This window comes from Mauremys reevesii, linkage group 13 (assembly GCF_016161935.1).
Source record: "Mauremys reevesii isolate NIE-2019 linkage group 13, ASM1616193v1, whole genome shotgun sequence".
NCBI lineage: Eukaryota > Metazoa > Chordata > Testudines > Geoemydidae > Mauremys > Mauremys reevesii.
In genome coordinates this window covers 39,414,248-39,429,141 of record NC_052635.1, presented here as the reverse complement: position 1 = coordinate 39,429,141, position 14,894 = coordinate 39,414,248, and the positions used below count along the sequence as shown (strand labels likewise).

The window sequence follows — 14,894 nt, the reverse complement described above, 5'->3', positions numbered from 1 at the left end:
TAATACCTTGGAGATGTCATGTCTTGATGATGCAAATTTTAATTTGGCTATCATCACGTGTGCTGACTCATTTGGTAAACACAGAACTTATGTTTTTTGTTTTGTTTTCTCTCTCTCTCTCTCTCTCTCACACACACACACACAACTGAAAGCGACTTACATCCTGGTCCTATTCACCAAACCCCTAGATTCTGGGATGGTAGCCAGGTAAGTGGTTCTGGGATTAGTAAGTCTCTAATTCTTTCCTTTTATTTTTTTCCTGCTTTTATTTATGAAGAAAAAAGCTCTTACTTATAACCAGCATAAAGTATGGGAACTGTCCACTCCTATGGTATATAGGAATATTCTTAGAAATAGTTAAACATTAAATTAATGCATGCAGTTAAAATAAGATCAGAGAAACTAGAAAAACACATGTTTTGTGCCAGCAATGACTCTTGCTTCGGGTTCACACATTTGCTTTTATGCATATGTGTAAGAATAACTACAATGCAGCAATTAGTTCCTGCTCCACTGAGGATACTCTCCTTACTGAATCTATCCCAATTCCATACATGTAGGTGAGAACTTCTGAAGGACTATCATGTGCTAGGGCCAACAAACTGAGTTAAAAGAAGATATTAATTTTAAAACAGTGGTTCTGCCCTTAACTTAAATGAGCCAAACATACCATTATGGGCACCTCACAATCAATTACAAATGGTTTCTCTTAAAAGACAAAACCTTCTCTAAAATGATTTAAGCTTTTGCTTGGGACTGAGATTATCATTATTACTCTCACTGAATACATTTAAAGAACATTCCAGTTTTAGAATTATTGCCAATTCCAGCAATATTCCCTTTCTTTAAAATGTGAAATACTGCTGGAACTGGAAATATCTCTAAAACCATCATTATTTATGATAGTCTATAGTTTGTAGTTTTTTATAGTGCCAGCATTATGCTAGATCATTTAAAAATAAACATGCATGCAAGGTGCTTTCCCTGAGGAGCTTACAATTTAATTTAACACGGTAGAGATTGGGGATGGGGGTACAAGTAAAAGCAATGGAATGACCAGTTGTTTAGCAGGTATCATTAGCTACACATTTTGTATGGTTATTCTTATGTTTGTTAATAGGTGTTTGAGGATAAGATTAAAATACACAGGCTTCATGCCCAGGCATGCAGAGCACTCTGAAGCTTCAGCAAAGGCCTGATCCAAAACCTATCAAAATCAATGGCAAGGCTCCCATTGTCTTCCCTGTGCTGTGGATCAGGTTCATAGTGCAGAATATAGTAGGAGCAGGGCAAAAAAATTGTTCTCCTTAACCTCTGAGGATAGGACAAGAAGCAGTGGGCTTAAATTGCAGCAAAGACAGTTTAGGATGGACATTATGAAAAACTTCCTAACTCTCATGGTGGTTAAGCTCTGGAATAAATTGCACAGGGAGGTTGTGGAATCTTCATTATTGGAGATTTTCAAGAGCAGGTTAGACAAACATCTGCCAGGGATGGTCTAGATAATACTTAGGCCTGCCATGAGTGCAGAAGACTGGACTAGATGACCTCTCTAGGTCCCTTCCAGTCTTACAATTTTGTGATTCTATCCCATCTGTATGGCCAATGCATATTACACCTGTAGAAGCAGCAAAGAATCCTGTGGCACCTTATAGACTAACAGACGTTTTGCAGCATGAGCTTTCGTGGGTGAATACGAAAGCATCTTGCATCCGAAGAAGTGGGTATTCACCCACGAAAGCTCATGCTGCAAAATGTCTGTTAGTCTATAAGGTGCCACAGGATTCTTTGCTGCTTCTACAGAACCAGACTAACACGGCTCCCCCTCTGATACATTACACCTGTGTACATGTTGACCCATTCCACTATCCAGAACGCAGTAGCATGGTGCACTACTTTTCTGTTTGAAATGCAAGAGACTGATTGGGTTTTTTTTTTTTTAAAGCCAATCTGTTTTTAGATGTCACCAAGCCTCCACTGCCTGTATAGGAATCTTTAGGCAAGATCAGTTATGTGCATTTCAGACCAAATCCTGGTTCCACTGAAGTCAGTGGCAAAGCTCCCACTAACTGGGCCACGAATTGGCAGCATGATTTTTATAATAATTCATAATGATGAGCATAGCATAATAGAAATAATAATAAAAATAAATAATGTGTTGTCCACCAGGGAATGTCTGGTGCTACCAAACTCACTTCACATGAGTAAGACTATGGAATTCTGAATATTCATTCTAACCTGCAGAAGCAGAAAATCCATCCTGAAAATGCCACTGACTACCCAGACTTCATATTTGTCATTTTCAATATGCCTATCCAAATTATTCCACTGAGTCACTGTTCTCAAATACAAGAAGCCTGCACATAACAAAGCATTAGATCTTCTTAATACAAAAATAAGTAAGAGAGGGTTTTTTAAATGATTCATATAATTGTTTAGAGAAAATGAGTAGAATAGGATAAACTGTACTTTTAGTTATTTTCAGATCCATAATTAGCTTTCTATGATTTCTGTTCATCATTTATTATCCATGGACATTTTTACATGTGTTCTAGAAGTCATGGGGCCAAATCCTGTTCTCTAATACACCAGGGCAATTCCTAGTACTTCACTGTGGCCCGTATCTTAGCATTTGTAAATATAAACCAGTGGTCTGTATACACTTTTAATTTCAAACTTGAAAAACTATACATCAGACAAAAGAAAAATCTTGGACTGAGGGTTATATATCATGCTTCAGTCCATTATTCTCTGTGATTTACTTTTTTCATATTTATTTTTTAAACTGAATGTGTTTCAGTTTGTATTTAGGTGGTACCAAAGTTCATCTAATCTCTTAGCCACTGTGTGGCTTGTTCTGCTACCTCAAATTTAATTAGTGAAATCTACAGTTTGTTGAGACCAAGACTAATTTACCTGGTTTCTGGGAAGACATCAGAAAAAACCTTGTATTTATAGTATTTTGAAAGTACAGTGCCCAACTCTCTTGGCTTCTTCCAGAGCAATGAGAACACGTAAAAGCTCATCCCCAAGATGTACCTTAATCTAAAATCAGAACACAAATCATTTGGGATGCTCTTGGGCAAGGATTCTCATGCCGTCTTCAGTAGAACTACACCAATTTTACACCAGCTGAAGATCTGGCCTTCTGACTGTTACAAAAAACAGTTGCAATCTCTGGCTGCTTAAAGGCCATTTTATGCTGCTTATGGCCTTACTGGACCAGAGAATCCATCCCTCGGTGTTCTGAATGAAAGACCCTTTTACCAGGGCTAAAATATAACTGCAGGCCAGCTATACTTAGTGGCAGGAAGGGATTATTTGTTTTTGGCTTTTACTCCTTTATATAATCCTCTTGAAAAGTTAAACTGGTTGCAAGATGTTTCAAATGGAAAAAAATACGCTGGTCTTTGGAACAAAGAGTTGATTTAACAGCTACATTCTACATTAGTACTGACAAAGTACATCTGTCTTCTGAGAACTCATACATTTCCTCTTCTGAGTTTTAAAAGAATGCACATATATTTACAAAACAAAATGCTGACACAGTTCAACAAGCACATTTATACTTTCATCCTTGCCAGCACAGATACTTCTGGCCACATAAGAGATAAATGACAGCATCTCTCACAAGGAAATGCCATGTCAATTGCTTGAGTGGCACTGACAAGCTGTACTCATGAAATGTTAGGGCCAACCCATTTCTGCAGGAAACCATTCAGAAAGTAGGATCACACTTTCTCTCCACAGCCACTTACCATAGACAAGAACTTCCACATCCATACAAAGCAAGTCTGGCCTGCACTTCCTGATTATTACCACTAATTTAGTTAATTAAACTGAGAGGTTTTTAAAAAGTAAATGCATCTATCCATCACCTCACACATTTGTATAATAAAAACTATGACAAATCTTATGAAGCAAATGAATGATGATTTTTTCTTGAGTCATTAAAAATTGAACAAAAAACAACACCTCTAAATTTACCACCTTCTCCAGTGCTTGTGATAAATTATATGCCTTGCAGTTTATCCTGAGGGTTAATAGACTCTGGTTGTGTCAGACCAAGGGAGAAGCAAGTTGCAGAGTTGAGGATCCTCATTCAGACTGCCCTATCCCTAACCTCACCATGTCTAAATCAGGGGACTGCCAGCTAAAGAATCTCAACTGATCTGAACTGTCAGAATATCATATGAAGAGAAAGTCTCTTGGACTGCAAGGTCTTTTTATTTTCATGTATTGTTCACATTCCAGTAGCATCCAGAGGTCTCGATCAGGAGTGACACTCCATTGTGCTAGAGACTGTACAAACATAAAACCGAACCATGGATAGATCTGTAAGTTGAAAGTTGGCACTGTCATATTTGGTAAGCACCTATGAGGAAGGTAGCTTTTAACAACTGCACATTTAGCCAGCTCAGTCCAAAATGTTTCAGCCTCTGGCAGCATCATCTAGTTCCCACTAGGCATGTTCAGATACTTCAGACAGGTATTTAGCATAGTCAGTCATCCATATGTGAAAGATGATACCTATATTTACAACAATCAGCACCTTAAAATGCACACACACATGAATTCCTCTTAAGTAGCTGTAATCTGGAAGAATGGGATCTTTGATCCTCTTCCTTTAGAAAACTGAAGTACTTCAAATAACACCCAGATACCAGACCGAAGACTTCTCTGAAATATTAGTAATAATATTGGATTTTTCAGGGCTTCCTATATGTCCAAGTTAAATATTAAATAAGCACAAAAAGACCGTTGCTACTGTTAACTCTAAAATTGGTGACTATCTGGATGTTGATTTCAGACAAAACTGCTTGCTGTACCGGTATAGTCATGTCAAGTACAATGAACATTTTATAACTAATGTAAAAAGCTTTTAAGTGACTATGTGAAATAGATGAAAATACTGATTTGTTTCTTCAGTTGATATTTTTGTTACATGTACATTGGGGGCAGAGCAGATGCTTTCTAACTGTTTTTCATTATCTCTTACCGGTGTCAATGTTTTAATCCAGTGGTTCCTAAATCGTGGTTTATGATCCATTTAGTAGTAGCAGTGTCATGGTAGTACTGAAAGGCCCCAGGCAGAACCTGGGCCCTATTGGACTAGGTGCTGTAACATCACATAGTAAGTTCTTGGGGCAGGTTGGCTGAGGGATCTGGGTGGAAAATGAAGGGTAGCTGGAGAAAGCCCCGGGTAGCTATCTGAATAAACATGGATTTGCTTACACTGTTCACTTCATCTGCCGGATAGTCCCAGACATCTATATAATAAAGTTGCGCTCTGATTAAATCCACATCAAGTGTCTCCTTCTTTCAGTACAGCTGGACAATGTTTATTGGAGGGACTTCCTGGAGAATAGATCACACTGGTATTCAATTACATTTTCATACACAGTATGAAAAAGTAATTGTACCATTAGTAATAAATTAATTACTAATGGTGCAACAAATACCATTTTGTTTGGTAGAATAGAAGGGTGTTTTTGGGTGTGGGTTCTGTATTGTTTTTAGAGTGCACGAGTTCCATATACTTCTACACTTCAATTCTAATTAGTAACAGTGATGATGATAGAGTTTCTTACTGGCCCAGAAGTGACTGCTAGTCTCGCCCAAGATACCTTTTTTCACTGTAAACAATTTCTGTCTCTGGCATTTATTCTCATTCTTACCTCATTCCCTGAAGCTGAAATCATACCCCAATGCCTCCTAACAAAAGTGCATATTTGACTTCAGCTCTTCAGTTGTTCTTCAAGAGATCTGATCCTGTGAAATTCTGAATACCTGCACTAGGGTGCTGACTGCTCACAACATCTGCTAAAGTTAATAGAGTTGAGGGTGCTCAGCCCGTTGCAGGATCAGAACCCAGCTTTAGGTAATCTTTCCCAGGACAATTAGTTTTAACCATAGTCTGACCCGGAGACATCTGCCTGCTCATTATGATATCAATAGTCCCTGAAAATCACACACCTTACCTCAGCTGTTATGATATATACAAAGCAGCTACAAAACATGCTTTATCTAATTTTGAAGTCATGGGACCACAAGAGTCTTTCTTCAGGTACTGTGTATGAACATTTGGGGAAAATTTACCCTTACTAATTCCACAGTATGCTCCTACCATTTCTTAGTTTTACATAAGTGGTTTCTTTTTGTGGATATTGCACCAGAATATTATAATCCTTTCAGAGTATACGAAAGAAAATTAAACCTGTAAAATCAGAATACTCCAGATAAAATGTAGCAGCTGACAACTTTTTATAACAACTGAAATATACACCACTTATGACAGCAAAGAATTTAGGATTTATCTTGATGGTTAATAAAAGTACATCAATTTGTGCTCTTTGTTTCTTTTCCTCTTTGATATTTTTAAGTTTGAAACCTTCAAAAGGTTTGACCTCAGTATAAACACTCTATAAGCTAAAAATATATATTTTAATATGTAAATAAAACATTATTTTTGACTTATAGTTGTCTCAATCGGCATCATTTGTACATCAAAATATTTTCCATTCTAATTCCTACATCACTTCTCATCTCAGCTGAATCATACAGTACTCTCTGGATTATTCTATGTCTGTACTTCTATTTTAAACTTAGCCTCTTTCTCTCAAAAGGGAAACATATTTAATACATCTGTGCACATTGTTGGCAGCTCTATAGTGACCAGACAAATAGGACGTTTCTAGCTGCACAACAGAAAAAATTAAGGGAGTTCGTTTTTTTATTTTGTCGCATCATCAGATTCACTGTGCATTTTCTATGCTAGGAAAGAGTTAACAACCTTCAGTCAACCATCTGCAATCAACAGGTTGCACTAAGAGCAAAAAAATAACCTTAATCCAGCTTTTAAAGTTTTGGAGGCTGGACTAACAGATGTAAAAAATACTGATTATAAAGCTGTCTCAGACAGACGTGGGACTGGTACTAAAATGCTCTATGTTTTGGAGAAAAACTTCCCTCATCTCAAATTGAAATAATTATTGCATTAAAACAAGCACAACTTAATGATCTATCTCATTCCGTATAGAATTTCTATCCACACAAAGTAACAACAAAGCACTTGCTAACCTTTAGGCGGTCAGTCCATAGGCAGGTGGAGTGGTACAGGTCTCTCTGGAATACCGTTGAAACAAAAGAAGCATCCTGTTTCCTTTTTCAATTTTCTTTTTTTTTTTAAACTGATCATTGAAGGCTTTACGGTGGGGTGTGTGGGGGTGGGGGTGATTTCAGCCCATGCTTGGCGTGGGAAGAGTTTTAATGGCTGTTGCTGGTAATATGGTTTGCCTGTTACAGTGTCTGCACTACTGCAGCTCTGTGTGGGCGTAAAGAAATGACACGACTGGGTTTCAAACCATTACAGTGAACATTTGCAAACAGATAAAAAAAAAAAAAAACCAAAACCATCGGGTACAAATGAAAAATTCTTTTTTTCTTTCTTATATTCTCTTTTGGTTTTTAAAGGAGCCTTTTTTTTAACCTGATTGACTTAATAGATCTAATGCCCTTTAATTCCATCCAGGTCTCCTTCTGGGCCTGTAAAATAAAGAATGTAGCTGAAATAGTTAGGAAGATTCTTGGTTTTGTTTTGCAATAAATGTTTCACTATCATCTTTATTTCCACTCATTAAGGGATTACAAGAAGTTAGTCTTTTTAAAACTCCTTATCAGAATAATTTTTATTTTGTATAGCATCATTTACATATGCCTCCTAAAACACTTCAGTGAATTAATCATACAGAGTTTTAAATTATACAGAGCTTTATTCAATATAAAAGCAACACTTTGAGATTTGATTGAACAGGACTCCGAAGGGCCAAATTTTGCCCCATCTTCTGGGGACACAGAGGTCCCTGATTCAGTCAGACAAGTGGAAAACAGGTGGCAGAATTTAAGCACTGTGCAGGAGATCCAAACTGCCTTCACACACAGAGCTCTGCTTTATCTGAGGCTTCCTGCACTTCAATATTAAGGGGGGATTTAGAGGTGCCCTATGGAAGGGGTGGAACTGGCAGATTCATCACTATGGAGATTCATCAGCTATACTTCTGCAAGGAGAGGGAGTGCACTAGCCACTAGAACTACTGTATATTCCAAGGAAGAGTGATTAATAGGCATAGTGCAGTTCCAGTAGTCAAAAGTGCAATTTATCACAAGGGTGTGCAATCTGTCACATTCACATCACCATCACATGTGTGAGTATGAGAGACCCAGATTTTTAGAAAAATATGTAAGCATTTGGCACACAAAAATGCAATGTAATGCAGTGAGCCCAACTTTCATGTGCTGTTAATATAGAATCATAGAATCATAGAATTCAAGATCAGAAGGGACCATTATGATCATCTAGTCTGACCTCCTGCAAGATGCAGGCCACATAAGCCGATCCACCCACTCCTGAACTAATTCTCTCCCTTGACTCTGCTGTTGAATGCTCCAAATCATGATTTAAAGACTTCAAGAAGCAGATAATCCACCAGCAAGCGACCCCTGCCCCATGCTTCGGAGGAAGGCGAAAAACCTCCAGGGCCACTGCCAATCTACCCTGGAGGAAAATTCCTTCCTGACCCCAAATATGGCGATCAGCTGAACCCCGAGCATGTGGGCAAGACTCTCCAGCCAGACCCTCTGGAAAAGGCTAACAATATCCCAACATTGACCCTTTGTACTAATTACCAGTGTGGCACGTTATTGACCTATTGACTAAACCCGTTATCCTATCATACCATCCCCTCCATAAACTTATCCAGCTTAATCTTAAAGTCATGGAGGTCCTTCTCCCCCACTGTTTCCCTCGGTAGGCTGTTCCAGAATTGCACTCCTCTGATGGTTAGAAACCTTCGTCTAATTTCAAGCCTAAATTTCCTGACTGACAATTTATATCCGTTTGTCCTCATGTCCACATTAGCACTGAGCAGAAATAATTCCTCTCCTTCCCTGGTATTTATCCCTCTGATATATTTAAAGAGTGCAATCATATCTCCTCTTATCCTTCTTTTGGTTAAGGAAAACAAACCGAGCTCCTCAAGTCTCCTTTCATACGACAGGCTTTCCATTCCTCGGATCATTCTAGTGGCCCTTCTTTGTACCCGTGCCAGTTTGAATTCATCCTTCTTAAACATGGGAGACCAAAACTGCACACACTACTCCAAATGAGGTCTCACCAACGCCTTATATAACGGGACTAGCACCTCCTTATCTCTAATAGAAATACCTCGCCTAATGCATCCCAAGACCGCATTAGCTTTTTTAACGGCCACATCACATTGCATACTCATAGTCATCCTACGATCAACCAGGACTCCTAGGTCCTTCTCCTCCTCCGTTACTTCCAATTGGTGCGTCCCCAGCTTATAACTAAAATTCTTGTTAGTCATCCCTAAATGCATAACCTTACACTTCTCATTATTGAATTTCATCCTGTTACTAATACTCCAGTTTACAAGGTCATCCAAATCTCCCTGGAGGATATCCCGATCCTTTTCCGAATTGGCAACACCTCCCAACTTGGTGTCATCCGCAAACTTTATCAGCCCACTCCTACTTTTGGTTCCGAGGTCAGCGATAAATAGATTAAATAAAATCGGACCCAAAACCGAACCTTGAGGAACTCCACTGGTAACCCCCCTCCAACGCGACAGATCACCCTTCAATACGACCCTCTGCAGTCTCCCCTTGATTTCATACTATTATTATTTATTGCTTGTATTACAGTAGCACCTAGAGACTCCCACCAAGAATGGAGCCTATTGTGCTAGGCTCTGTACAAACGCACATACTGTCCCTTTCCCCCTAAAGAACTTGCAGCCTAAGTGGATAGACAAAGGTGGGGAGGGGAAACAGAGGTGAAGTGATTTGTACAAGATCACATAACAGATTAGTGGCAGAACTGAATTAAGAATCCACATATATTGACTCCCAGTCCAGTGCCCTATCCACTACATCACCCTGCCACCCCCTATACCGTGCTGTAGCTTTTATCCCAAATAATCTGTGTTGGGGTGTCCTCCCCACACAGGACTTGAAGGAGTTATGGTGGCCAGGTAGGCCTATTAACTCCACAGGCTGCACCCAGAGAAAAAGCCAGGGAGCAGGGAATTAATTGAAGTAAGGTTCAGCTGTGCAGGAATAGGCAGGGCCTATAGAGCCAGGAAGCTGACAACAGACAAGCTGCTACTGGGAAAGAGTAGTCACTCTCTGGGAAGGAGGAGGAGGGTTTGGAGCTGATACTCCCAGGGAAGAGGGAACCAGCAGTCCAGGGAAGGAGCAGTGCGAGCTGGGAGAGTAAAGTCCAGAACTACTGGGTTGTGTGTCCCTGGACTGGAATACGGTGTAGAGAGCGGGCCCAAGTTCCCCTACCAGCCACTGAAGGAGTGGCACTTGACTGCCTAGGACTGCTGAAGGAAAGAATTAAATATACCCCAAAACGGGGGAAAGCTGAGTGACCTGGCAACAGGGGTGAGTCATGAAGAGAACAATGCAGTTCCTGGAGTGAGAGCGGAGCTCCAGACCAGAGAGAGACAGACAGAGTAACGATGTGCAATGGCGAGAAGGGGCATTGACCTCACGGAGTTAATCCCCAGAGCAGCCAGGGGGAGGTGCCACAGTAGCAGTGATCCCAAAGTGCTTTACAAATTATATTCAGATAGCCCCACAGAAATGCAGCTACCTGACACTGCATAACAGTAATGGAGAGGGGAAATTTTGGCCAATGGTACCAAAGACCCCTACTCTTAAGAAATGTGGAAACATTCAAGTTCACATAACAGACAAAATGCTGGTGATTGAAGTCTCACCAAAAGACCCATGCCAACAATAAACCTCATGGAGTTCAGTTTATTTGCCTCCAAAGGACGACGCGTTCACTCACTCCTACCGGGATTGGAATCTATGGTTCCAAGGAGTCAGTGTTTTCACACCTTATTGTTATTTATTATTTGTATTTTAGTAGCACCCATCACATGCTAACCAATGTCCATGTACCGGAAGATAAGGTGTAAGCTCTTGAGAACAGGCACTAAGAAAACCAAGAACCTCACTCATGTGACCATGGTGAAGCATCACTGAAAGAGTTGTTTTCTTCTAACACAGAACACGGGACTTTGTTGGAGTAAGGCAAAATCATTATCCCTAAAGCTACTCTGTCTCTCTGCTTCGTAGTTGAGATTCTATCTAGGATGCTTCTCAGACCCCTTCGTGCCCGGCTTTTGCTACAGATTTAACGTAACAATACACATATCCTCATAATCTGATACTGCAAGATTATTCCTTGTCCCTGCAAGTAATCTTATTGAGTCAATAGAAGTAAATGTATGAGTAAGAGTTGCAAGATTAAGCCCATGGTGCTCAGATTAAAAAACAATAATAATAATAATTGGAAATATACCAATCTCCTAGAACTGGAAGGGACCTCGAAAGGTCATCAAGTCCAGCCCCCTGCCTTCACTAGCAGGACCAAGTACTGATTTTTGCCCCAGATCTCTAAGTGGCCCCCTCAAGGATTGAACTAACCCACCCCTTTAAAACAGAAAGCCAGAATGAGATATATCATAATGTAATTCATTTTTAATAAATGTATTTAAAATACTTTCATTTCCATATCTTCCTGGTAGGACATACCATAAAATATCTAATGCTGATTAAAGAACCAGCTCACTGTGCTTGTGATGGTTTAGGGGCTGGCAGCAATGGATAACTCAAACTCTTTGAATGACAGATGATAGCAGGTTATAGCCAACTCTAATGGAGCTTTTCCAGACAAAGATGTCAGTGGCGTCAGTGCTGACAATCAAAAAGTTCCCTGTGCAGAGGTGAAAAGACACAGAGTTCCCAGCAGTGTTACATTCATGTAGACTCTGACAAGTCTGAGTGTTAATACAGTATAATATGGACTCTAACTGAAACTGCTTAAGTTAATTCACTTAAGATTGTAGATTTCCTAGCGCTCTAACGCCATGTGTGTTGCAGAAGCAACAAGTCAGACACTTATCTCTTAAATTATCTGTTTCTTTCAACATTAATGTAATCTTTGTGTAGATAAAGGGACTGCCTCAGACTGCGCAACACAAACTCCTGACCAATTAAGCACTTTTTGTGTCATGGTCATTGAGATTTTGCAGCCCTCAAGACATGTCCTAAAAGTCCTCATTTTCTAATTACATTTCACATGACAAAACCACTTGGATTTCTGAGGTCCAAGGTTAAAATCTGTGCTGCAGCTCCTGGAGGGGGGAAAAATTGGGAAAGGGAGCCAGAACCAGAGGGATTGTGAAGGAGGAGCTAAGACATGGATCTGAGGGGAAATGGAGACTGGCTAAGAAAGCACACTGGTGTGTGGAACTCAAGTAGGGAATCTAGCACCAGGTACAGTACTGAGATGGGAGCAAAACTGGGACTCAAAGGGGGAGAATAGTACTGGCTGGGTGAGGGGACTGGGACAAGGAGTCGGGGATGGGACTAGGATGGGGACCTGGGTGGTATAGAAAGACAGGACTAGCACAAGGACAGGCTGGAGGGGACACAGGAAAAAGAGGTCAGGCTTGGGGAACAGTGGTGGAAGTGTTTGTGCCCACAACAGCACATTCTCCTCCAGAGCCTGTAAGGTTACATCTACACTACAGTTAAAAACCCACTGCTGGCCAATGCCAGCTGACTCGGGCTCGCGGGACTCAGGCTAGGTGGCAGTTTAATTGCTATGTAGATGTTAGGGCTCAGGCTGGAGCCCAAACTCTAGGACCCTGCAAAAGTTTCTCTCTCTCACCAACAGAAGTTGGTCCAATAAAAGATATTACCTCATCCACCTTGACTCTCTAACCTATTACTTCTGTCAATTACTCTGTTAGCTCAAGTGGCAGAGATCTGTGTTGTGGATCTAAAGAATCCAACCCTGCTAATGAACTGTGTAGGACTCAGTATAGGTCCATGTGATGTAATTTCTGTTTTTCAGTTTGCTGTTTCAAAATGCAAGGTAAATTATGCTACTAAAATGGATGTTAAACTATGTTTAAAAAAATATTATGGTTGCAAAGTCAGGCACTCAAAAGTTAGGAAATGCCCATGCAACCTTAATTCAGCCTCCTTGTGCATATACAGTATGATACAGTCTTTAATTATGTGATTATGTATTATTTTTTCTAAATGGCCCCTGCCTCATTTGCAAGTTAACTGAAAACCTTTAAAGGAAGCATTCATAAAATGGAGGTATTTGAATATGTCATAGATAATCAAAGCAGGAGAAATGAACCTACCACAGTAAACTGACAGCCATCTGTAGCCTCATATTATTACTACATAATAGCAACAAATAAAGACTAATGTTAAACTTTAATAAGAGCTAAACACAACTCCTCCATTTGCACAACTTCCAAACTGTTAATATTTTGTCCATATATAAAAAAATAGTAAATTAGCACTTTAAATGCTTATGGCAAAAAACATTGAGTAGTAGCCAATTTAAAGGTAAAAAATTTGGAGATTAGATTCAATTATTCCTGATTAGAATTCAAAAACTCATAGAGATATGAATAGCAATAAGTTGTTTTCTTTTTTTTCCCCACTTGGTAATTTATTATAACCCATTGGAATTTAATTTCACTCAAACTATTCTAAGATCCTACTAGGTAACAAAGTAACCTGATGAGGGAGAGTAGGAAGAGCACACTACAAAACCAAATGCTATTCTATTACACTTTAATCCTGATTGTTTTCATTTTTTCCCATTAATACCATAATTCTTTGCACTTCTAATGACTTCTATACAGTTCTCAAAGCACTTTACAGAGAAAAATTAAGCATGTCTCAAATCTTTGTTCTATTATACCAATTTACTGCTGTGTAAACTGGTTAACTGGAAGAAAGAGTATGTGATTTAACCAAAACCACGAGGCAGGGGCAATGCTGGGACCAGAAACCAGGAGTCCTGATTTCCAATTCCCTTCTCTGTTAGAACAGTGGTTCTCAAGGGCAGTTCGCCACTTGTTCAGGGTAAGCCCCTGGCGGGCCGGGCCGGTTTGTTTACCTGCCGCGTCTGCAGGTTCGGCCGATTGTGGCTCCCACTGGCTGCGGTTCGCCGCTCCAGGCCAATGAGGGCTGCAGGAAGTGGCACAGGCCAAGGGATGTGCTGTTCCACCCTTCCCACAGCCCCCATTCGCCTGGAGCGGCGAACCGCAGCCAGTGGGAGCCACAATCGGCCGAACCTGCAGACGCGGCAGGTAAACAAACCGGCCCGGCCCACCAGGAGCTTTCCCTGAACAAGCAGTGGACTGGCTTTGAGAACCACTGTGTTAGAATATTCACTGTGCCAAAACCACTTTTCACAAATTTCTTCTGCTATAATTACTTATTAACATTATTATAGGAAACCTTTGTAGTTTCAAAAGTTCATTATTTCTACTAAACTAATTTTTCATTTGTCATTGCTAAAAGGATACTAACGTCATTATTTTTTCAAGCTCTTCTGAAAGAGCCCCTCATCTTGGGACCTGTAAGAGTAAATAATAATAATATGTACTAGGCTAGCCATAAATCTTTGGGCTTAATGGAAAAGCCCTCATGTTTTATGAAAAATATGTAAATTTTTAAACAATTCAGTACATTCATCATTTTAAAAGAAAATTATATATATTTAGATAATATAAAAGTTTACACTTGTATCTACCAAAGTAAAATAAATTCACACTCAGAGCCAGATTTTCCAACAATAGCCTCCATTTTTGTGCCTGCACAAATAACTGCAGACACAGTTCTGCACCAGAAATTATTTGCAGGCACAATTAAGGTCACTTAGGGTATGTCTACACTACCCAGACTCTGCCTCAGATTTAAGCCCAGGCTCCTGCTCTGTCCACACAAAAATCAGTCTGACTCAGGTCAGCAAGCTCCCAGGA

At 39.9% G+C, this 14,894-nt stretch overlaps 1 protein-coding gene across 11 annotated transcripts in view; it reads right to left on the bottom strand.

The window, feature by feature from the left end:
- The window catches only part of ZNF831 (zinc finger protein 831), a 56,281-nt gene that overhangs the window by 24,989 nt on the left and 16,398 nt on the right, over window positions 1-14,894 (bottom strand). For 6 of the 11 annotated variants that reach the window (XM_039497994.1, XM_039497992.1, XM_039498003.1 and 3 more), the window contains 2 exons: window positions 14,443-14,489; window positions 7,081-7,545 (listed from right to left, as the gene is read on the bottom strand). The exons of 3 other annotated variants lie outside the window; for them this stretch is intronic. The gene's annotated coding sequence lies outside the window, so the exon portion shown is untranslated. The remainder of the gene's footprint in view (window positions 1-7,080; window positions 7,546-14,442; window positions 14,490-14,894) is intronic. 2 more of the 11 variants (XM_039497995.1, XM_039497996.1) reach the window with 2 other exon arrangements.